At 42.7% G+C, this 23,775-nt stretch overlaps 1 protein-coding gene and 1 pseudogene across 1 annotated transcript in view; one reads left to right on the top strand and one right to left on the bottom strand.

Annotated features, from left to right (window-relative positions):
- The window catches only part of LOC112103678, a 39,823-nt pseudogene extending 28,444 nt beyond the window's left edge, over positions 1-11,379 (bottom strand).
- MED13L (mediator complex subunit 13L) overlaps positions 1-23,775 on the top strand; it is a 388,191-nt gene that overhangs the window by 100,729 nt on the left and 263,687 nt on the right. The gene's annotated exons all lie outside the window — the stretch shown is intronic.

The following is a 23,775-nucleotide window of genomic DNA, read 5'->3' as shown; positions in this document are numbered from 1 at the left end:
TCATAATGTGAATAAGGATTTAAGGATTGGGCCCATTGTCTATATCACAGAGAGATGTAGTCCTGAAGAGAGACATTCATGGAGTGAATTATAGCTCAGCTGTTAGCATTATTTCTGTGATTTCCTAGCAGTTTCTAATAATAGAGTTGCTTGGAACTATTTGATCACTTCAGTTCTCTGAAGAGTACTCTTGATTTTAGGGATTTATCACTTTGGGGAGATTTTTAAGACTAGAAAGTGATAATATCAAGCCAAATTCAGGGCTTTCTAAGAATTTTCTATTTTTATTCTCCCATTTTTTTTAAAAAACAGATGCTATACTTACTGTCTTTTTTTATTATTGTCTTCTATCCTCCCCCTTCCACTGTATCTCTCTTAATTTTAAGTGAATTGTTACTCACTATATACATATCTACAGTTGGCCTTTGTTGAAAGCTGGATATGTAATCAGGACAGCATAACAGAGAGGGAGCCTCATATATGTCCTCAACTTGTAAACAGGACTGGCTGATACTATACATTTTTGGGATTAAAAAAAACCATTAACTGTAACTTTATCATGAAGATTAGGAATCAAACATTTCAAATTACAGTGAGTGCTCAATTCTTTCCTCAGTCCACATCCATGCAAATCAATTCTATGGGTATAATAAGTGAGGGCAGTATTTGGACTAATGTTGCTGCTGCTTTTTATAAAAATATTATCGTTTAACGTTTGCATTGTGATGTGCCTAATATCCCAAGTCACAGACCAGGACCCCATTGTGCAAGGATTGTACAAACACCTAACAAAAAGACAATCCCTGCATCAAAGGTTACAGTCTGTGTAAATTATAGTCTGTGTAAATTACTTTTTAATTATATTACATTACAGTAACTGTGTGTAAATCGTAGGAGTAAAACTTAAGGACTTACTGTGTGTATTTTTAATTAATAAAAGCAATTAGGAACATCCTGTAAGTTATTTAAAGGGGTTCACTCAAAATAACTAAAACTTTTTGTCCTTGTGGAAGTGGGAAGGAGCTATCTGCACATTGCAAACTCACCCTTGTCATTCGCAGGAGTAGCTCCACAGGGGTAAGGGATGGAGATGAAAGGGGGATTGGAGCAAGAAAATAACTGCACCCTTCAGCACCATCTGCTATGTGCTTCCCACTCACCACCATTCTAACTTTCCACAAGAAATCTGAGGATATCAGTGCAGTTCAGAGCTATATTAGCTTCTTCTGGGTCTCTCTTGTGGCTGCTACTGAACAGTTGCAGGGGGATTCAGTCAGTGGCAATACAGCTTTTGCTGTTGCCAGGATAAATAGGAAGGGCAGCAGTATTCATGCAGGAGCCGTCCAGGTGGATGACCCCTGACTACAGATCTGAAAGATTCTTGTCCCTTGTTGATTTGTGAATTTGGAGGACAGTGAACTCTCTAAACTCTGTAGACCCCAAACATATCTCCTTTATGAGACGCTCTTCAGTAGACTCCAGCAAGAGAACATCTAAGGCCTGGTCCACACTACCCCCCCACTTCGGACTCAGGTACGCAAATTCAGCTACGTTAATAACGTAGCTGAATTCGAAGTACCTTAGTCCGAACTTACCGCGGGTCCAGACGCAGCAGGAAGGCTCCCCCGTCGATGCCGCGTACTCCTCTCGGCGAGCTGGAGTACCGGTGTCGACGGCGAGCACTTCCGGGATCGATCCCAGAACATCGATTGCCTGCCACCGGACCCTCCGGTAAGTGTAGACGTACCCATAGTAAATACGTATACCTGCGCATGCAGCATCCCAGATACACCGTCTTTTCCTTTTCCTTTTTGTGTAAAAAGCCCTTTTTGCTTTAACCAACTCAAGTTTGAAATGCAATTAAAAGGTATGAGTCTGAAGGAACTTTGTTCCCAAGTGTTAGCCAACTTATATTGTTGATTTAAAATGATCACTGAAATACTGTGCTACGTTCTTATTTTACAAATAGATGTAATGTAAATGTGTATAATTTGTCGTCCATTATTGGGTATCCTAAAAGTCCTGTGGAATTTGAGTAAATGGTGGTCTCAGTTTCTACAAAGGGAAAATCCCAACTGTAACCTGCACATGGAATAGGATGGTAACACTAACTGAGTGGCAAATATGACTTGGAGGGGACCGAATGTGGTATAAGCATCATGGATTCTTTGTAAAAGAGAAGGAGAGCTTTAGAAATCAACTGGCAGAGTTGGTGGTTATGTTTGGGTTAACATCTTGTTAGTGGTCGGTGGTGAGTTAAACTGTCAGGTTGGTGAAGGGAGCCTAGTAAAAAGAAAGGTGGGTAAATTTGGCTTTGGTAAAAAGTGTAGAAGGAAAGAAGTGTGGTGTTTTGTTTAAAGGGTTTTCAGTGGTGAATAAGATGGTTTGAAAAAGGAGAATCCCACATGGTTACGTACTACAGTGAAAAAAGTAAAGCCCAGGTGGATTATACTTTGATAGGAAGAGAACATATGAAAATGGTGCAAGATTTAAAGGTTATACCGAGTGAATATGTGGCAGAAGAACATAAGGTATTAATAGCTTAAAATCTGGCTGCAACCTGAGAAAACAGGAAAGAGATGAAATTAAGGAAGAAATTGTATTGGTGATTATGTAGGGGGGAAGAAAGTAAGAGTTTTGCCAAAAAGTCAAGGAAGGTTTTCATGTGTGAAGACAGTGGAGGAAGAATGGAGGGAGTTTAAAGCATGCTTTTTTAAGACAGTGGAGGTAACATGGCAGAATAAGTGGTAAGACAGGATGCTTTCAAAGAACAAACTGGTGATGGAATTCTGATGTCCAAGAGAAGCTAAAAAAAGAATTATACAGAGAGTTTAAGGAAGCAGGTCATGATAATCAGACAAGCAAAAATGCATACAAACTGGCAAAAAAAAGGAGGCTAAAAAGACAGTTGTTAATCAAGATTGGAGACTAAATAGGAATAATACAGAAAGTGGAGAGAAGATGATGGGAAGAAACTGGTTTTCTGATTGGCAAAAAAGAGGTACAATGAAACACAAGATATGATGGAAATCTGTGTGAAGGGTGTGAACTGTGTGATGACTAACCCTAAAGAGATGGAAGAGGTGTGGAAAAATATTTCTTAAGGCTGTTAAATGAGAAGAGACAGTTGCAAATGCAAGCATTGCCAACAATTATAGGGAAGTCTCAAACACTATTGATCTCTGTAGGTAGAAGAAGCACTAAATAAGATGAAGATTGGCAAAGCAGCAGGTGGAGATGAAATTACTGTTGATATGATCAAGGCAGATGGAAGTACTGGAGTAAAGTGGCTTCATAGATTGATTGTGTCTCTTTGGAAGGGCGGGGTGATGCAAATGATCCAAACATCACCCTGGGGTATCATACTGTTAAGTCACCCTCTCATATGTCTTTTAAGAGAATTTTGGAGGCAAAGTTGAGGTACAAGGTGGAAGAAAATATAGGTGAGGAGCATCATGGCTTTAAGAAGGGAAGGAGTAGTAAAGATGCAATATTTGCAACGAGACACATGTTTGAAAGACTTATAAATAGAGGCCGTGACATTGTGTGGAATATGAGTGACCATTTATAATATTATTGATACCAATATTACAAAATTGCAATGAATCTTACAAGATATGCCATGTAAAGTATTAGTGAAAAAGTTAAAATTTGCCAAGTATGATAATTTTGTTTACATGTATGTAGCATCTTTGTATTGTGAGTTATAAATATATGTGATATATTTGTATCTCAAACTTGTGCTGTTTCTGGTGACCCCCTAAGACAGATTGCATCAGCACGATCCAGCCTGCTTGATGGCCCACCAAAGGCAATTAGCTGTACAATGAGTGCATTGAGAGAAGGCAGGGGCTATGCCTATGAGTCAGCAGGGCATGCCTGTGGACAGGGGACTCCAAGTACTTTTCCATGCCCATGTGCTGTGAGCTTGTGTTAGGGACAAAGAATGTACAAGCCACATGGCAAAGGATATAAAAGGTAGCTTCGTCTCCATTTTGTCTTCTGTCCTGCTTCTCACCTCTGGAGTAACTTCTCTACAAACTGAAGCTTTGAAGAAAGAGAACTGATAGACCCATCCAAGCTTTGAATATGTTCCAGAAGGACTTTACAAGCCAGCAAACTCACCAATGCTGCTAAGAACCTGAGATATGGACTCTGAAGTCATATGTATGTATCTGATTGCTTTGACTATATAACAGCTCTCTTCTCCTTCTTTTCTTTGATATTAAAACCTTTAGTTTTAGATACTAAAGGACTGGCTGGCAGCATGGTATTTTGGGTAAGATCCAAACTAGTATCGATCTGGTAATGTGGCTGGCCCTTTGGGGATCAGAAGAACATTTTGTATAGTGAACAGAATTTTAAATAACTCCTCACTTTATTGGACCTATTTGCTAATTGGGAGCCAGAGGCTGGGATGCAATAAAGAGGGCTGTGTGATTTCTCTTTTTTAGCTTCTTGATAACCAGTGCGGGGGATCAGGAACACAGTTTGTGACTGATTGGTGAATGTAATTACAGTGTTAGCCACCAGTTTTGGGAGAATCTGCTCTTCTTTTTTGCAGCCTGTTCTGACCGTAGCGTTTTCAGTGTGGGCTACCATAGGCACCTTGGGTCACAGAGGGCATAACTGTTATGTAGCATTTATTGATCTTGAGAAAGCATATCACTTACTTCCATGAGAGTTGATGTTTGGAGTATTGAGATGGTTGGGAGGGGGACTTCAAGAAATGGGGATGATAGAGGAGCTGTATTGCTCGTCAAGAGCTAAGGTAGTAAAAATACATGGAATTTCGGAGAGTTTTGAGCTATCTGTGGGATTGAGACAAGGCAGTGTGCTGAGTCCATTTCTCTTCATCCTACATATGGAGTTAATTAGCAGGAGAACAAAGCCTGTGGAGATGGAGAAATGCTGACAGCAAAATGGAATTGGTAAATATGGTATGAGAATGGGTCTGTGTTTGAAGACCACGGTTTAAAGATAAACACAAAGAAAACTGAAGTTATGCAGGTTGGGAGGGTGAAAGAAGATCTCGTGATTGAGGTTGCAGGAGATGCTGAATCATGAGAGAGAATTTGTGTTCTTTGGAAGTACACTTAGTGTCATTGGAAAGAGATCTGTAGAATTGAAAAGAAGAAACCAGTGTGCATAGGCAGCAGTGAAAAAGGTGGCAGGAGTACTGTGGGACCAGCAATTGAGTAACAAACTGAAAGGAGACGTGTATGTTGCACATGTCCCTGCCTCTTGTGGTTTGGAAACAGTGGGTCTTACGGAGATAGAAGAAAAAGATACTGGTAGTAGAAAATAATATACTAAAGAGAATGGCAGGAAAGTGGATGGTAGACAGAGTGTTCATGGAAGGAATTAAAGAAGATGAACATGGGACCCTCAGTGATAGGCTGGCGAACACATGTTTGAGATGGGCTGGATGTAAAATAAGAATGGATAAAGAATGACCAGCAAAGAAAGCATGGGAGGAAGAAGGCAGCAAGAAAAGGTGTGAAAGACCAAAGATACAATGGAAAGAGAAGAGAAAAGGACTGGAACTCCAAGAGTTAAGAACTCGTGCCATGGCCTGGAAGGAGTGGTGAAGAATTGTGGGCACCTCCTACCCTCTGTAAAAGGGAAAAGGAGTTGAGAAGTGAAATGAAGTGTAATGAGTATCATATTAAATTTTAGGATGCTGCAGCATCAGATTAGAATAGGAAAACAAGTAGCAGAAAAGGCAGTGGGCTAAATTCATCTTTGGTATCTCTTCATTGACTCAAATGAGTTACACAATTTGCACGAGGATGAATTTGGCCCATGATTTTAAATATAATGACTGAAAATAGTGTTGCTGGCAGAATATGGATCCCAGGCCCAGGACTAGTTTGGCAAATAAATTTTACTAAGTTCCCCCGGACCCAAAGGAATGTTTTTTTTAGACAAGAGCAATAGTATGATTTGGATCACCACACCTGTTGAGGGGCTTATCTTGCAGTCAATAAGCATCTGTTCATTGTAGCAGGACCTGTTTGCTACAGAGAACAGTAAGGGAAAACATATGAAACTTATTCCTTTGACAGGCCACGCCAGGTTTATTTGAATATATAATGACCTGTGCCTAACTTTTGAATTGCTTGCAATATAACACCAGTACTGTGACTTACCTGCTTTTGTTTCGTATTTTACTCTGGGCCAGATGTGTGTTTGGATATACTTTTTTTTTCTTGAGCAATCTAAATTATGTGAAATTTTGATATATTACTGTATCTAAAAAGCCCATAAAACTGAGGCTGTTTGTTGAACACTTGAAATTCCATGCTTTCCCTACACTAAGTATTGTTGTATGTCTTTCCATTCAGGCCTAGCGCTAGGCATTAGGAATAATTTGAAGGTTTACACATTTCTGTAAATCCTAAGAAGAAATATATAAAGTGCAGTACAGTCTGTTTATTTTTAACTTAGTTGCAAGATGTTCCTGTCCTCTTGTACTAATAGATATGATATTCTCCTTTTTGATATCCAGAATATTTCATATTCTAGCCTGTAATTGTCCTGGCAGTTGCCTCATGCACTAAAAATTCTTCTGTTCTCCTATAAGCAAATATTTCCTTGTGGAGCTCTCTGCATAGAATGATAGAAGGGCAGTTAGAACTTTGTGCTGCCCAATTGGTCTGTGCTTACTATACTTCCAGGGTTATGATTGAATGGGCAAGTGGGATCCACTTGAATGACCAACTGTTAGGCTCACTTCCAAGCAGAAGCAGTTGTTTCTGTTCGGGCCGGCTGTGGTGCCCTCTGGAGTGCTGCACTCATGCCGCGGTATATCAGGCGCCGCCAGCCCTACTACGCCCTCTCAGTTCCTTCTTATTGCCCGTGGTGGTCAGTCAGAGCGCCTTTCTTGCTTAGCAAGAGCTAGCGGTTGTCTACCATTCTGAACTTCATGCTTTAAAGCCTTTATAAATAGTTCATTTTTGCTAGTCTTAATTAGTTGTTAAGTAGTTCTTAAGCAGTTGTTAAGTGTTAGTAAGTAGTTAGGGTGGGAGTGGGACTTTGCCCCAGGCGGGGCATACCCCGGTCTCCCGGGTGCAAGCCCTGCTCAGACTGCAGCAGGCCTATGCCTGTGAGTGACCCCTACGGTAGCTGTCTTAAGTGCCTTGGGGAGTCACACGTTAAAGAGTGGTGCTGGATCTACCAAAACTTTCAGCACCGCACTCAGAAGGAGTGGAACATCCGCCTCAGAGCTCTCCAGGAGTCCACCATCCACCCGTCTTCTAAGCCGTCCAGGCAGGTCGCGCCGAGTGTCTCGGAGCTCCATGTGCAGCACACTGCTGGCACCCGACTCCTTCCAGCACCATTTGGCACGCTGGTGCCGAAGAAGAAGGCCAAGAAGTGCTCCCCGGCACCGAGCAAAAACCTGCCCACCAGACTGCTCCAGAGCCACGCAATCGGGCCTCCCTGGTTGGGGTGCTCAGCCCCCTTTAAAGAACTGGCCCTGACTCCTGGGAACGGTATGGGACCCGCACTCCTGCCTGCACCTTCATCATTCCAGGCTCCCTCGGTGCAGAGAGAGCACCGGTCTCCTCCTGCTCTGATGACGACCCCAGTGCCGTAAGGCACAGCTAATGCTCCCCAAGAGGGCAAGCCCGCCGTTAAGACCCCTCAGTGCACAGGGGAACAATGCTGGTCGTTGGACAGAAGGCGTCAATCTTCCCTGCCGAGTTGGGAATCCCGGGGCTGATCCCAAACGCATTGCCAGTCACGCAGACGAGCTTCCAGATCCCCGCAGCGCTACTCTCTGCCATGGGACTGATGCTCCCCATGCTGTTCCTGACACCTCTCCCTTTCTCGACGTTCGTCCTCTAGGCGTCAGTCCTGATCACTGGCATGTTGGGAATGTTCCCTGTTGCGGTACCAGTCTCCTTGGCACTGGTACCGCTCTCCATGCTACATGTACCATTCAGTTACGCCTGGGCAACGGTCACCTGTGGCCATGACCAGCAAACAAACACAGGCATCGACGGCTCCTCCCTGGTCGCCAGAAGGGGGCTCCAGTACGGAGGGCTAGTTCAGCCCATTGCCATGGTCGCATCAGCATGACTGGGCACCGGAGCCCGCTCCCTCGTCAGCAGCACCACAATGGCAGCACAGCCAGTGGCCAGCGCAGTGTCCTTATTGGAGCGTGTGGGGCATATCACTCCTCGGTGGCCGTGGCGGAACAGCGGGTTGCAGCCCCACCGGCACTGGACACCGGAAGTGCGTTCTGAGATTGGGGCGGGGGAACCGGTGCCCACCCCAAAGCCTCTTATTCTGATGGTGGTCGAGACCCCAGCACCCCCACTGGCGGTCCAGTCTTCCTCGTCCTCCCCAGACAAGGCGGTCGCGGGATCTTCCAGCGCTAGCCTGCTGGATAACTTTAGGGAGCATCAAGCCCTTCTCTGGTGTGTGGCTGAGAACTTGGGCCTCGAGGTACAAGAGATGGCAGAGCAGGAGGACACCCTCTTCAATGTCCTCTTGGCCTCTACGTCCACCTGGGTCGCCATGCCTGTGCATGAGGGGGTCCTCAAGATAGCTAAGGCTTTGTGGCAGACCCGCTCCTCCATCCCATCCACCTCGAAATGGGCCGAGAAAAAATACTTCGTGCCGGCTAAAGGTTTCGATTGCCTTTATTCCCCCCCCCGTGGGTGGGGGGCGCCCCCCCCCCCCCCCCCCCCCCCCCCCGGGATGTCACTTGATGTGCTGGGGTTTCACTGAGCCTGCCTGCTCCACTAGCCTGGGCTCCCTCTCCCCATTTTGCTGAATCAGGCTCTCCGGCCTCTAGCAGCACACACACACAGGTAGGGACGCACCACCTGTAGAACCACACAGAGTCTGTAAGCAGCTCTCTATGGGAAGAATCAGCTAGGAAATTGCCCAGCGCTCAATGTAAACTCCAAAATAATATTGTCTTGTGCTGTATAGAAAAATCTGCACAGCACAAGCTTATAAAAATTCGCCCTCCCTCAATAGGGAGAGAGAGATGCACAGTCTTCCCCCCCCCCCCCCCGATATGAATTGCACAAACTGGGTTTTGGAATAAACTAATAAATATATTAACTATAAAAGGTAAATTTTAAGTGATTACAATGGATAGCAAACGGACCTACTAAGCGTAATATCTTAAAGAGACTAGTTTCAAGAAGTAATTCCTCACTCTAAATGTTGCTTTTGGGGCAGGTTGCAGAAATTCTTGAAGGTCAGCTACCCTGCTTGCAGCTTAAATCTTCAGGTATCTTATTCACAGACCAGATCCCTTTTCCGGCCTGGGTTCAATACTCCTCCCCCTTTCCCTTTGTCCTTGTTCCTTAAGTGTTTTCAGCAGTCATCTTGGGTGGGGATTCAGTGAAGAGTAAACCCAGATCAACTTATTCCCCAGCCTTAAACAAGATTTACATAAGGTGGGAATCTTTTGTTTCCCAGTCTTGACTCCCCCTCTTTTTCGTGGAAAATTACTAGAAATCCAAGATGGTGTTTAGTACCAGGTGACATAACCTAGTAGTGTCACAGCAATGTCCCAGGACTCCTCTCAGGAAGGAGAGAGATTAGTATCTTCAAAGTCATATTGTTTCTTCCTAATGGCCCATCAAGGCGGCTGGCCTGTTGTCTGGTGGGTGTTTCCCAAGTACACACCCAGCTGTAATTGTTACATAGTCAACATTCCTAATTTTAGATACAGAAATGATACATGCATACAAATTGGATAATCACATTCAGTAAATTGGAAAGGTTATAATGATACCTTACAAGACCCATCTTGCATAAAATATATCTGTTATGCCATAACCATATCATAAGCATATTTCCGTAAAGAATATGGGGTGTAACGTCACACCTACTCACCCCCGGGCTCTCTAGTTGTATCTGTGGCCAACGAAAAAGACAAGCAGGTCCCCACCTCCTCGTCTCCCAAAAACAAAGATGCTAATTTATTTGGGAGAAAGATTTATTCTACCATCAGTCTGTAGTTTCAGGTGGCGAATCATCAGGCCTTGCTGGGCTGGTACAATTTTAATCTCTGGGACTGTCTCAAAAATTCTAGGAATCCCTTCCTCAGGGTTTGGCCCAAGAGTTTGGCATTCTGATGGAGGAGGGCACGGTGGCAGCCAGATTCTCCCTGCAAATGGCATGGGATGCGGCGTCAACGGTGGTTTCATCAGCAGTGGTCATGCAATGTAATTCCTGGCTCCAGACGGCAGGCCTCTCCCTGGAGATGCAGGCCGCGATCCAGGATCTCCCCTTTGACGGAGTTGGTCTGTTTTCGGATCAAACGGACGCCAGGCTGCACGGGTTGAAGGACACTAGTTCTACCCTTCACTCGTTGGGCATGCATGTGCCACAATCAGCCAGGAAGGCCTTCCAACCACCGCCGCCGCCAAGACCCTGGCGGCCTAGTCAGAGACCTACAAGGAGAAGGGATGCTAGTTTTAGTCATTGTTGCCCTTCTTCCTCCCGCTCGCCAGCCCAGCCTGGGGCAGCCAAACACCCAGAAGGCCAGCAGTGATAATTTTGAGGGGGTGCCCGAGAGCGACACCCCAGTCAGTTGACCAGATCCTACCTGCCTTTTCCTCAACCACCTTTCCCACCACTCGGCCTGGTCACGGGTTACGTCGGACTGCTGGGTCTTGGACATAGTGACTTGTGGCTATACCCTGCAGTTCTTGCTTGTCCCTCCTTCTCGCCTCCCCCCCACCATTTTTGCATCCCTCTTTAGGGACCCTTCTCACAAGCAACTCCTCGTTCAGGAGATATAGAAGCTCCTGGGCTTGGGGGCTCTGGAGGAGGTTCCTTCGGACATGGAAGAAAAAGGATTCTACTCCTGCTACTTCCTAATTTCAAAGGCCAAAGGCGGCCTCAGGCCTATCCTGGACCTGCATGGCCTCAACAAGTCTCTCAAGAAGTTGAAATTCCGCATGGTCTCCTTGGCCTCCATCATCCCGTCCCTGAACCTGGGGGACTGGTTCGCTGCTCTCAACTTAAAGGATGCGTACTTTCATGTCTCCATATTCCCGGGCCACAGGTGCTTCCTGCATTTCATAGTGGCCAGGCGTCACTTCCAGTTCACAGCATTACCCTTTGGCCTGTCTTCAGCCCCCAGGGTGTTCAAAAAACGCGTGGCGCTGGTAGCGGCTTACCTGAGACGTTGAGGGGTCCAGAAGGTCTTCGGCCCTTTTTTGGGAAGTGCTCAGCCTCTGGGACTTTTGTGTGTGACATGCCATTCATCTTGTAGCCGCCCACTTGACCAGAGCCAAGAATATCCTGGTAGCTCATCTCAGCAGGACCTTCTCGTCTCACCATGAATAGTCGCTCCATGCAGAGGTGGTCAGCCTCATTTTCCACAGGTGGACCTGTTCGCATCCAGACAGAACAGGAAGTGCCATGTGTTCTGTTCTCTGCAGGCAGGGACAAGGGCTCCCTGTTGGACGCCTTCCTGATTCCATGGTCGGGAGCGCTGATGTACGCCTTCCCACCGGTGCTGCTAATCCACAGAGTACTGCTCAAGATAAAGCAAGACAAAGCAATGATCATCCTCATAGCCCTGGCATGGCCTCGTCAACATTGGTTCGGCATGCTACTGAGTCTCTCGGTAGGCACCCTGCTGCAGCTACCTCTTCGGTTGGATCTGCTGTTCCAGAGCCACGGCAACCTGTTGCACCCGCACCTGGAGCCGCTGCACTTGACAGCATAGCTGCTGCGTGGTTGAGTGTGGATGAATGGGGGTGTTCCTCTGGTGTGCTGCAAGTCCTGCTGGGCAGCAGAAAACGGTCCATGAGGGCTACATATGTGGCAAAGTGGAAGTGGTTCACGGTTTGGGCCCCGGACTGACACACTCATGCGGATGAGGCCCTGCTGCAGGACATTCTGGACTGTTTACTGCACCTTAAGCACCAGGGTCTGTTGCTATCTTCAGTTAAGGTACACTTGGCGGTCATTTTGGCGTTCCACTCTCGGCTTCAAGGCCGGTCGGTCTTCACCCATCCCATGATGGGGTGCTTCCTGAATGGTTTGGAGCACCTTTACCCGCATGTCCTGGAACCGGTCCCCCTTTGGGACCTGAATCTTGTGGTCTCCATGCTCATGGGTCCCCCCTTCAAACCCGTGACTTCCTGCTCCCTTCTGCTTCTCTTCTGGAAGGTCTCCTTCTTGGTTGCTATAACTTCGGCCCATAGGGTGTCCGAGATCAGGGTGCTCACGTCTGAGCCGCCTATACAGTCTTCTATAAGGACAAGGTCCAGCTGCGTCCGCACCTGGCCTTTTTGCCCAACGTCATCTCCCAGTTCCACGCTGGTCAAGACATTTACTTTCCAGTCCTTTGTCTAAAGCCTCATGCGACGGATGAGGAGTGCAGGCTGCATACTCTGGACAGCAGACGGGTGCTGACCTTCTACGTTGATAGAACAAAGCTATTCCGTAAGTCAACACAATTGTTGGTTGCTGTCGCTGACAGGATGAAAGGCTGCCCAGTGTCAGCCCAGAGAATCTTGTCTTGGATCACAGCCTGCATCCACTACTGCTATGAGCTGGCAAAAGTGCCCCCGCCGGCGATCGTGACGGCTCATTCGACTAGGGCACAGGCATCATCATTAGCCTTCCTGGTGCAGGTGCCAATCCAAGAGATCTGTCGGGCTGCGACCTGGTTGTCTGTCCACACGTTCGCGTCACACTAGGTGCTGACCCAGCAGGCTCGAGACGATGCTGGCTTTGGCAGAGCAGAGACTGTGAACTCTGAGTCCACTTCTGTTGATTCTGCTTGTGACTCACCTAGAATGGAATCGACATGAGCAAGCACTCGAAGAAATAAAAAAGGTTACCTACCTTTCGTAACTTGTTCTTGAGATGTTGCTCATGTCCATTCCATTACCCACCCTCCTGCCCCTCTGTCAGAGTTGTCAGCAAGAAGTAACAGAGAGGGCATAGGGCTGGTGGCGCCTGATATACTGCGGCATGAACGTGGCACTCCAGAGGGGCGCCACAGCTGGCCCTACGGGTACTGCTAAGGCAAAAATCTCTGACGGCCACGCACGTGGACACGCACACACCTAGAATGGAATGGACATGAGCGACATATCTTGAAGAACAACAGTTACGAAAGGTAGGTAACCATTTTTTCGTCATTGATGGCAAGAAAAGTTTTCTGGCTGCAATCCTGGCTGGTCGACATTTCAGACAAATTAAAGTTGTTGATAGTTCTCAGAGGTTCAGGTCTCTCTGGTGACAGTAGATGTTGGTAGCAAAGACATTACAACAGGAGCAGTTCACAGTCAACAAACCTAATGAGCCTTTAGGGTTTGTTGGATTCTAGTTATTTGGTTGGCTCTAGAAGTGAAATTGCATCTAAGATCTCTCCAATGGTTTCTAGTCTCTGACTTCATAATTGCAGAAAACCAGTAGGTAATATCTCCTCCCATCTCTTAAGCTAAAAAGTATGTCTTTTGGTGGTGAAGAAGGGAAGACATTCCTCAAGGTCTGCCTCTTTCAGGAATTGGCATAGTTTGTCACTGGAGATACAAATTTGATCTTAGAGGGATGGGGGAGACCATGTTGGGGATTAAAGTATACAGGCTCTTTGGCCTGACATGAAGAAGGAACTTCACCTCAATCTTCATGAGCTAAGGATGGTCAGAAAAGCCTTATTAGTTCTGTAACATCTCTGCTAGATCCACCATTATCTGCATTTTTGTTGGCTTTATCAGTGGTAGTAAGTCTAATTTTCCTCACAGAAGCAGCTTCCAAAGACATAAACCTTCCTTCCATCAAAGTCCTTCATGTGCTAGGTCTAGAGAAGGCCAGTGGGCTTTCTAAGGATAGCAGGCATCCACCTGGAGGTAGTCTTCCATCAACCAGGTCTTTTACAGTATAGTTACTTAATCTGCAGATCCATAGATGTGTCTCCAACAAAAAGTATTGTATTCACAGTAACATGGGATTTTCAACTGTCTTAGACCTTTCTTCTATTCTCATTCATCTGGGTGGTGATAAAGGAGTGATGAAGCCTACCTTCCTCATCAGTGATATTGGTGGCTGCAGGCTGGCCCAACAGAACATTGTTTGAAGAACTCTTGGAAATGGCTCAAGGTTTTAATTTTCTTTTTCCTTCATCGCAAACTTCTGTTCCAAGACCCTTATCTAGTTGCTAGCCTATTCAGAACTTCTACTACATTGTATCACATCTGGGCAAAATTTCCTGGTTGATAAAAAATAATAATAATCTTCAGCCTTGTATTTGAGGTAGCCTCTATCCCTTCTGCTTTGAATTTCCTACATCATGTATTTAATAACTGCATTATAGTTACAATTTTGAGAATTCACAGTTTAGCAACTAATTTCCTAGGTGAAGTCTAGTGTAGGGCACTGCCCCTTCCTTAAGACAGCCTTTTGCAAGTGCTGTCTGTTGCCCTGTTGAGCTTTGATTTCATTTTCCAACAGCCATGCAGGCCTCCTGATCTAACTCTAGCTACTCTTGTACTGTATCTTTTTTTAATGAAAAGTAGTCTTACTGTGTGCTGGGGGCTTAAGTAGGTAGTTGGCAAATGGGTGATTTTATTTATTTATCAACCTTTCATTATTTTTCATGAGAACAAAGTTCTTTTACATACCTGTCTTACATTCCTCCTCACAGCTTTCTTTGTTTTACATCAATCATGTCATCTTTCTTCCAAGTTCTTATAGCTAATTTAAATGTTCTAAAGAGTTGCTGTGACTTTTTCTTGAGGATCATAGCCCTTGGATTGGCTAAGTAAAATGACTATGGTCATTATTGGTCTAGGGTCACAAATTGGGGTTATAGTCTCGTGTTTTGTCATCGCCAAATGGCATTTTGGAAGCCAAGAGCCAGAAAGCTTTCCCTATATAACCAAATAAAGCTCAGATTCCTGGAACAGTGTCCCCATCTTAGGAAACATCAGTGAAGGAATTTGGTAAGACTGGCATTTGGTGGCTAAGTCATCTAATTGAGACGTTACAGGTTATACGTAATATCCTATTTGTATGCAGCCTTTGGAGATGGCTACTGTACCTTCATTATTTTATTGAGTTGATACTTTTCGTAGGCAGTAATAGGTCTGATTAGCATGGCAAATTGCCTTCCTGTCCTATGAATCATAGTTGTGGGAATTGCTACTGAGATCACAGTCTTAGCTTCCAAACCCTGTAGATACCCCTCATGACCAGGTCTGATGCTGTTCTCCCAACTGCAAAAATCCTGACATCCCCAATGACACAATGCTTCATGCAGCCTCACTTACAAGTTGCCAAACTATTTTGACCCAGTTCTACAATACCCAAGAGCTGTAAAACCATTGCATAAATGGCCAGCGACAGTACCACCGTTATTTTTTGTCTATTTTTATTTAGAATAATAAGTGAAAATAATAAAAATCATTTTAATGTTATGGTTTAGCTCATGCATGTACAAACTTGATGAAATTCTAAAACAGTGTGGTTTGGATAAGGTCATACCATTAGCTCACCAGACTTTAGGTGAATAAACATCTGTTGTTGCTTCTAGTCTCTCCTTTCACTAGCTATAGCAGTTACCATGTTGGCAAAGACCATATCAAGAGCAGGATAAAGATGACACCAAAAATCTTAAGCCTATTGGTGGCTGCTACCTGTGAGTTTGAAGACAGGGACGTCTGTCAATTCAGAATTGGTGAAATGATGATGCAGAAGTCATAGGAACAAATAATAATTCCCACATCTCACCACACACAGATCCCCCTCTATAAATCAAATCCTTTAATGGTTTTTCCACAGCAACAGACTTAGGGTGAGAGTATCTGAGAAGACTGTAAAAACGCACAAGGAATAGAAACAGCAATAAAGTAAAACAAGAAGAAAGGACGAGTGTTGCATCTAACAATAGTAATCTCATCTACTGTGCTTAGCTCCACATATAAGAGTGCCATCTAGTGGCACACCACAGCTTAGATATCTTACATAGATCTAGAGGCCATGGAAAAGATCTGACAGAATAATGTCTGACCTAAAAGTTCCCTGTGCCTGTTGTGATTGTTATCTGACAGAAAGCAAAACAGTGTGCATGCAAAATTGGAATTAGTAGATATAAAACAAATAACAAAAGCTCCTGATTATAGTACCATTTCAACATTTACTAGTTAAGCAAATAATAAAATAGAAAAGATCAACTATTTATAACAGACATATTTTCTCTCTCGAACATATATGTGTAATGAACTTGACTAAGGATTACATATGGGTGCTTTTCATAATTAATCAGTACTTTACAGTTCAGTACTTTACAGTAGCAATTTAAAAATATATTTAGAGTTAGCTTGGTTCAGTATTCTTCTGATCACATTGAAATGGAGAATTGCAAATCACAGGAGGCAAAAAGCCCTCCCTGATATAAAGGGCTGGCTAAGGGGAAAAAGCAAAAATAACATAATGCTTTACCCTTGTTATAATTAGGCTTGGGAGAATTCAGTTTTTATTTTTTATAATTTTGACAGATATCAATGTTTATTTTAAAGCATTTTAAAATTTATCAACTTAAATTTTCACAGTTGTGGGAAATTATGGGGGATGTTTTAGAGAATGGGGGAGTCGGACAAATATGTCATGACAGTAGACCTTGAGATTCAACAAATTAAAGCTTTATAACTGTTAAAACACAAATTGTCAACATCACATGTCAAAATATACAAAACAAATCTCTTTAAATCAAACTCTAGTAAGTTCTCTAGCAGCAGTTCTTTATATTGCTGATCAGTAAATTTCGATTATTATCAATGGAAATATATTTGTGAGTTTGTATGTGTACAGTAAAAGTGATGTTTACCGATATTCACCAATAAAAATCTAGTTCTTCCAAGCCTAATTGTAATCCATGTTCCCAAAATGCACTCGAAATTCTTGTCTCTTGACAGTATTTCAGAGCTATAGTACAGTGCTGGTTTAAATCTAGTAGGGTAGGGAATCCATATGTGCAGTTAATTCTTTTGGATGCTGGGAAGGTACAAAAGCAATTTTGTATCGGAATCAGTGAACAAGCACATTATGGAGTGTGTTCATCCTTAAGAAAAGTAAGGCATTGCACTGATAATTCTGCAGTTGGGAAATTACACTGCCACCAGAAGGAGTTTGCATTTCATGGTGAAGACTGTTAAATTGTGCAATTTTCTCCTGCCTCTAGAAGCACAAAAACGCAAAGCTTTAAGGTATAGCATTAAACATTTTATTAGACTGACTTAGAATTAGATGATTATTACTGTCATCACATCTGAGTCAGTGCTTTTAAACCAAATTTGCTTGCTTCCACAGTGGTTCAGCACAGCTCTTTGGGAGGGGAAGGAGGTTAGCTAATATATAAAACCTGCTGCTGTTAGTCACAGGACTTTTTAAAAAAATCAGTGTTATTGGTTGGGTCAGAAATTGTAAATGTGCTATAATTTTCAGTTTGCCATAAAAATACTCTTGAAATCCTCTTCACGTGGTGCTAAGCAGTAAACCAGAAATTCCTGTTTGCTGACAGGCAGAAGTCACAATTTCAATTTTAACATGCTGAGCAGCGGAATTGAAGCACTCTTAAATTTAAGCCGGGAGGGAGGGAGAGCACACGGCTGTGTTGAATGATCTATCAGCTTTGTTGCTTTACATTAATTAATAAAAACCTACTGCATTTTTCAGTGCCCTCCCTCACAATGTTTAAAATAAGATATTTTACATGGCTTGTCTTTGAGGGATTTTTAGGTAATAATGTAACAGGAAATATTGATATGGATAAAATTTTGTGATAGAAAACAAAGTCATAGTATTGTGTATTTTTCAAGGTTCCATACAGTGACACATCTGAGTTCACCATTGATTTCCATTTATAAAAACCTATTTTCAGGGATTCATAACTTGTCAGTATTAAATTACATTGTGATAAGACTTGTGTACATTGTCTTAGACTAAACGTTGCATTTTTAAACTGATTTTAAATAAATTATTAGAATTTTAACCGCTTTCCTAGATATACAGTGTCAAAATATATTTATTTAGACATTGATGGAAGCTTTTATTGCATGCTATGTAACAAAAGCCTGTTTCTTCTAAATGGTCTTTTGGGTGATTGTTCTCCAAAACACATTTTGAAACAGACAAGGTTATTTACATTTCAGAAATATCTGCTGAATATGCACATATGGTTACTTCTCATAATATTTTTGCAACCTAATTTATTTGTCAATCCCTTTATGAGGATTTAAGTCAGGGATTTTTAAAGAAGCTTGTGGAAGCCAGGTGCCCATGTTGCTTTGAAAGTCAATGGCAGCTGAGTGCCTAACTCTTAGCTCCCTTTGAAAAGTCTTAGCCTAAAATCCTATCAGTGATCTCTGTTTAAAGTCTGAAGAGAATAATAATAAACCAAAATAAAAATAATATATTTATGTAGTGCCTTCCATTTCAAAGGACCCCACAGTCTGATCAGAACCTAATCTGGCGTTTCAGTTTCTTATATTTGTGAGGCAGTACTTGGAAGGGATACCTCTAAGGAAAATCTTTTGTGGGGGAAAAGGTTGCCTGTATCAGCGTAATGGTGTTATTTATTATTTTTGTATGATAGTGCCCACAGTGTATACTTGGTGCTTTCCAGACAGTCAGGAAGGCAAGGTCCCTATGTTAAGGAGCTCATTTTTACTAAAATACCAAACCAACACCTGGTTCCAAAAGAAGGCCAACAGAAGGTGGACTTGGATCGCACCGAACATGAAGACAAAGAATGAAATCAATTACTTTCTGATCGATAGACGACGCATTGTGCAGGATATTTCAGTAGTGCCATCATTTAACATCGGTAGTGATTATCGCCTACTGAGAGCCAGACTCACGTTCACAGAAGGCACCAACCAGTAGCTTTTGACTAGGAAATCCTGAAGGAAAACATTTCCAGGGAAGACTGGAGCCTCCTGGATGACTGCGACGACGATTATGAGAACTTCAGCAAGAGACTGGAACGGTGCATGAAATCAGCTGAGCGTGAAAGACCAAAAATAGCTAGTGGAAAAATCTCAGAGAATACAAAGACCTTATTGGAGGAGAGGAGGAAAATGAAATGAAATGGCAGTGACAGGCTTGAGTACTCCCTTCTCTGCAAGCTCATACGAATGAAGCTGAAGGAAGACTTCAAGAATTTTCGAACTGAAAAGCGCCTAAAGGCTGCTGAAGATCGTAAAAGTCTCAAAAAATGCAAACGGGAACTGGCCATCATTATCGGCTTTGAAGAACAAGGATGGAGAATCAGTAACCAATCGAACAGAGACGGAGGCAATCTGCAGGGATTTCTATACCCAGCTCTTTGCATCCCATATAGACGTCCCAATGCCATCACTGCAACAAACCGATGAACACATACTCCCAGTTCTCATCAACGAAGTCTGTCACGCAGTCCATCAAATGAAAGAGGGGAAGGATCCAGGCAAGGATGGTCTGACAGCAGAAGTGCTTAAGGCGGGAGATCAGGAACTCTGGAAAGCTCTCGCCCAAAGGTTCAGCCGTTACCCAGAAATCCAGAAGATACCATCCAGTTGGAAAGAGTCCAATACCATCTTGCTGCATAAGAAAGGCGATCGAGAAAATCTAAAGAACTATTGCCCGATCTGCCTGCTTTCACATGTCTATAAGTTGTTCAGTAAAATAATAACAAATTGACTGTCGCGAAACCTGGATGAACAGCAACCTAGAGAGCAGGCCGGTTTTCGAAGAAATTACAGCACGATAGACCACATCTTCACTCTAAACCAACTACTAGAGCCTTCGAGGGAATACAGGTTCCCTTTGTGCATTGCCTTCGTGGACTACGAGAAGGCGTTTGATAGCGTGGAGACTAACACCGTTCTTGAAGCTCTTTCAGAACAGGGCATCGGCGCAAAATATATCACATTATTAAAGGAAGCGAACTCTGGCTGCAGCATGGATATATCGCTGTTCGATACTCCCCTCCGAATCCCCATCGAGAAAGGTGTGAAACAGGGAGATACAGTTTCACCAAAATTATTCACAGCATGTCTTGAATTGGTCTTTTGACGAGCAGACCTAAAAGGCGGGATTAATATCAACGGCGAGCGGCTAAACCATCTCAGGTTTGCAGATGATATAGTGCTGATAGCTGAAAATACAGTCCAGCTTGAGAGACTGCTTAAAGAACTGAACGCGAAAAGTAGTCAAGTCGGATTAAAAATGAACCAGTCGAAAACTAAATATATGAGATCGGATGTTCTGCCAAGAACCCAAATAACTCTTGGAGGAGAGCAGATCCAAGAGGTCGACAAATACGTTTATTTGGGCCAGGAAGTCAACATGCGCCATGATCAGAAAGGCGAATTGTCATGCAGAAAAAAAGCTGGATGGTGCGCATTCAACAACTTCAGGGACATCCTCCAAGGAAAGATCAGCAAAACAACTCGTGCGAATCTTTTTAACTCGACCGTGCTTCCAGCGATGCTATATGGTAGCGAAACATGGTTGCTGACAAAGACTGAAGAACATCAACTGTCTGTCACACAGAGGGCAATGTAACGAACATTTTTGGGCATTTTTCTCCGCGATCGCATCCCCAATGAAATAATTAGGCAGCAGTCTGGAGTCCGAGATGTTGTTGTCGAAAGCAGGCTCAGGAAAATGCGGTGGGCGGGACATGTGGCCCGACTCAGTGACAACAGATTGATGAGTGGTATCCGCGAGAACTGAAACGGCCACATGGTCGGCCTCCAAAGAGGTGGGATGATTTCTTAACAAGGAGATATGGACAAACATGGTGAAGGATGGCCAGAGCGAGAGAAGATTGGAAGAAGTGTTGTGATCGGATCAGCCTTAACTGATGAAGGACCGACAGTTTATGCAGTCATCCAAACCAAGATGCTTCATTTCATCAACAGCATGGCACTGGGAGAAAGGGATGAGTTGTGTTCATGTGCAGAGACACACTTCATTTTATTAATTATAATCTAGTACTAGAAGAAAGCTCATTAAATAGGTTACACTTTTAGTAAGCTGTTTGTGGGTATAGAGGGTATACTGTTTCAGTGTATTGTAACTTAAGGCAATAAGCTATTACAACTGCTAAAATATAGGCAGGAAAATCACATCCAGTTTTAATATCACTTTAGTTTAATAAGTATGGCATTGTTTGTTTAATATTGCAATTTGCCTGAGCAGTCGTTGGAATAAGTTGTCTGATTCTAAATTACTGTGAAATTGTGAACTGCTACATTATCTATAATAGTGAATATCCCTTTCAGATTCATCTCTCTTCAGGGAGCCTGCAGTTTCTCTGTATTTGGAAGTTAACCTTTCCCTCCTTCTCTGTAAAGTGTGTTGCGAAGAGCAAAAAGCAAAGGTGAACACTTCTTCAAAGCAGTATTCCATTACAGATATGTTAAGAAATGAAATGTGCTTCTATTTCACTGGAAACAAAAACTATAGGAACGTTTTTTCCATTGTATTCATAAAATCATTTGTTATTTTAATTTGATTTTTTTCTGATCATGCAATATTAATTTCTCTGGTAGATCAATTACTTTCTTCAGGCATTAGGTATCCACACTATTTTTTGATCTGATAGTTTATTCTTTTAAGAACTAAGCAATGATTATTGCTTTATACTATAGTCTCTTCATAACTTACAAAATTTGTAGTATTAATTTTCCATTAATTGCTGACAAAAGTAAACACAAATGTTCTACCATTTAGAAAATAATAAATAGTCTTGTTGGCTGTGATATTAATTTCTCCTTTCATGATTTTAATACACCCCATGTATGGAACAACAGTAGCTGTGGGAGGTTTCATTAGCTTTCTGCGAAGATGTGCTTTTGTAAGCTGTTAAGTGTGTTGTGTAAAAGGTAATACATTGGAGGCAAAAGTGTTGCACAGATTATTGTAAGCATGAAAAAACTCTAATAAATCCAGTGAATGAATGAGAAATGTGACTCTATTGTTGACACTCTGCTGTTCTGCAGAGACTTAAGTTGTAGGCAGAGCCGACTCTCTCTTCTTGCTGTGTTGAAGAGGCCATTCATTGATTTCTGTCAAAAAGAAAAGCTTTTTTTTGCTTTAAAAAAAAAAAAAAAAAGGCAAAAGCTCTCCAGGCTCTGGGGATTATTAAGATCTGTTAGCAGCCAGTTGCTCTTTCTTTGAGAAATTGGCTGTCGGAGGCAGAGAGAGGACTCTTACCACTACTTTTGGCTTTTGATTAAGTGAAACAGTTGGATCAGTAACAGATTCAAGATTTAATGTGACAGATATTCTCCTCAACACAACCCCCGTCATTAGCACACATTCCTACAGTTTATATACCTCACAGCATAGTTTAGATTTAATGTAATAGTTGTTTTTCCTGGAGTGTCCAGACATTCTTCCTGTTTTTCCCTCTCTGGTAGGCGAAACAGATCTGTCCTTGGAACTATTTTATTATGTTATATTTTCTAGTATGATTTGTAATTATTAGGTCACAGGGCCAGTGTTTAACATACAACATGCTAATGAATGTGAAGGTAACTAAGGTATATTGCAGGGGACCGCAACCTTTCAGAAGTGGTGTGCCGAGTCTTCATTTATTCACTCTAATTTAAGGTTTCGTGTACCAGTAATACGTTTTAATGTTTTTAGGAGATCTCTTTCTATAAGTCTATAATATATAACTAAACTATTGTTTATGTAAAGTAAATAAGGTTTTTAAAATGTTTAAGACGCTTCATTTAAAATTAAATTAAAATGCAGAGCCCCCCGGACCGGTGGCCAGGACCCGGGCAGTGTGAGTGCCACTGAAAATCAGCTCACGTGCTGCCTTCGGCACACATGCCATAGGTTGCCTACCCCTGGTATATTGGTATGTTCTAATTGTTGTGGATGTTTCCTTTATCTTTTATAATCACAGCAGTGCCCTCATGCTTCAAGTGTGACTGTCGTCATCATACTGCTCTGTGAATCAAGAAAATGGGAGGATGCTTCATGCAATTGTCTTCCAGCCCTTTTTTCTCTAGTTATGGGTCTTGTAACAATAGGAACAGGGAGAAAAACTTCAGATGTTGACGAATGTTCAAGAAAAACCCTATGCACTCCTTTGTGCTTTTTGCCAGTTGGCATCAAGTGGTCCCTGGCTTACACTTAGATGTACCATTCAAAACTGAATTCAGGTTAAATTGAACAAAATAAATACTTAACAGCAGATTATAGAAAATAACACAGAAATTAAAAGATGGTAAGTATTGTAATGGCTGAATAGGAGATGGCAAGCTTCCCTCCAAACTACAGCAGCACTAAACTTTCAATTTCAGAATATTTTGTAGATTTTACTTGATCATATACATGGCAGGAAAATGTTTAGCTTTGCCTGTTGGAGCTCAGTGAGAATGTGCAGTCTGATTAGAAACCCATCCAGCTAACCCTTTTATAAAGATATTACTAACTACAAGAAGTTCTTTATTGTGGGTCAAAATATATTGTTAAACTGTCTTGTCTCCTCAAACTTATTTGTACAACTTCTTCTTTCTTTCCTGTTGCAAAATATGTGAAAAGAAATTACTGGTAACCATAAGTCATGGATAGCTTACGTTCATTTCAGGTAGGTTCTTCCATTTCCTCCTGTCAATCCATGTGAGAATACAAAACAACACACAAAACCTTTTTTTCAATTAGCAAGCCTTCTATTTTGCTATGTGATCCTGTGCAAAATGACTTTTCATTAGAATGCTATGAAAATTTAAAGAAAGTGACCCCTGAACAGGGTACACTTCAGGATACTTGGTATAG

Source organism: Terrapene carolina, unplaced genomic scaffold (assembly GCF_002925995.2).
Source record: "Terrapene carolina triunguis isolate 2854851 unplaced genomic scaffold, T_m_triunguis-2.0 Scaffold951, whole genome shotgun sequence".
Taxonomy (NCBI): Eukaryota; Metazoa; Chordata; order Testudines; family Emydidae; genus Terrapene; species Terrapene triunguis.
The sequence above is the reverse complement of the archived record's forward strand: the minus strand, read 5'-3'. Positions and strand labels throughout refer to the sequence as shown.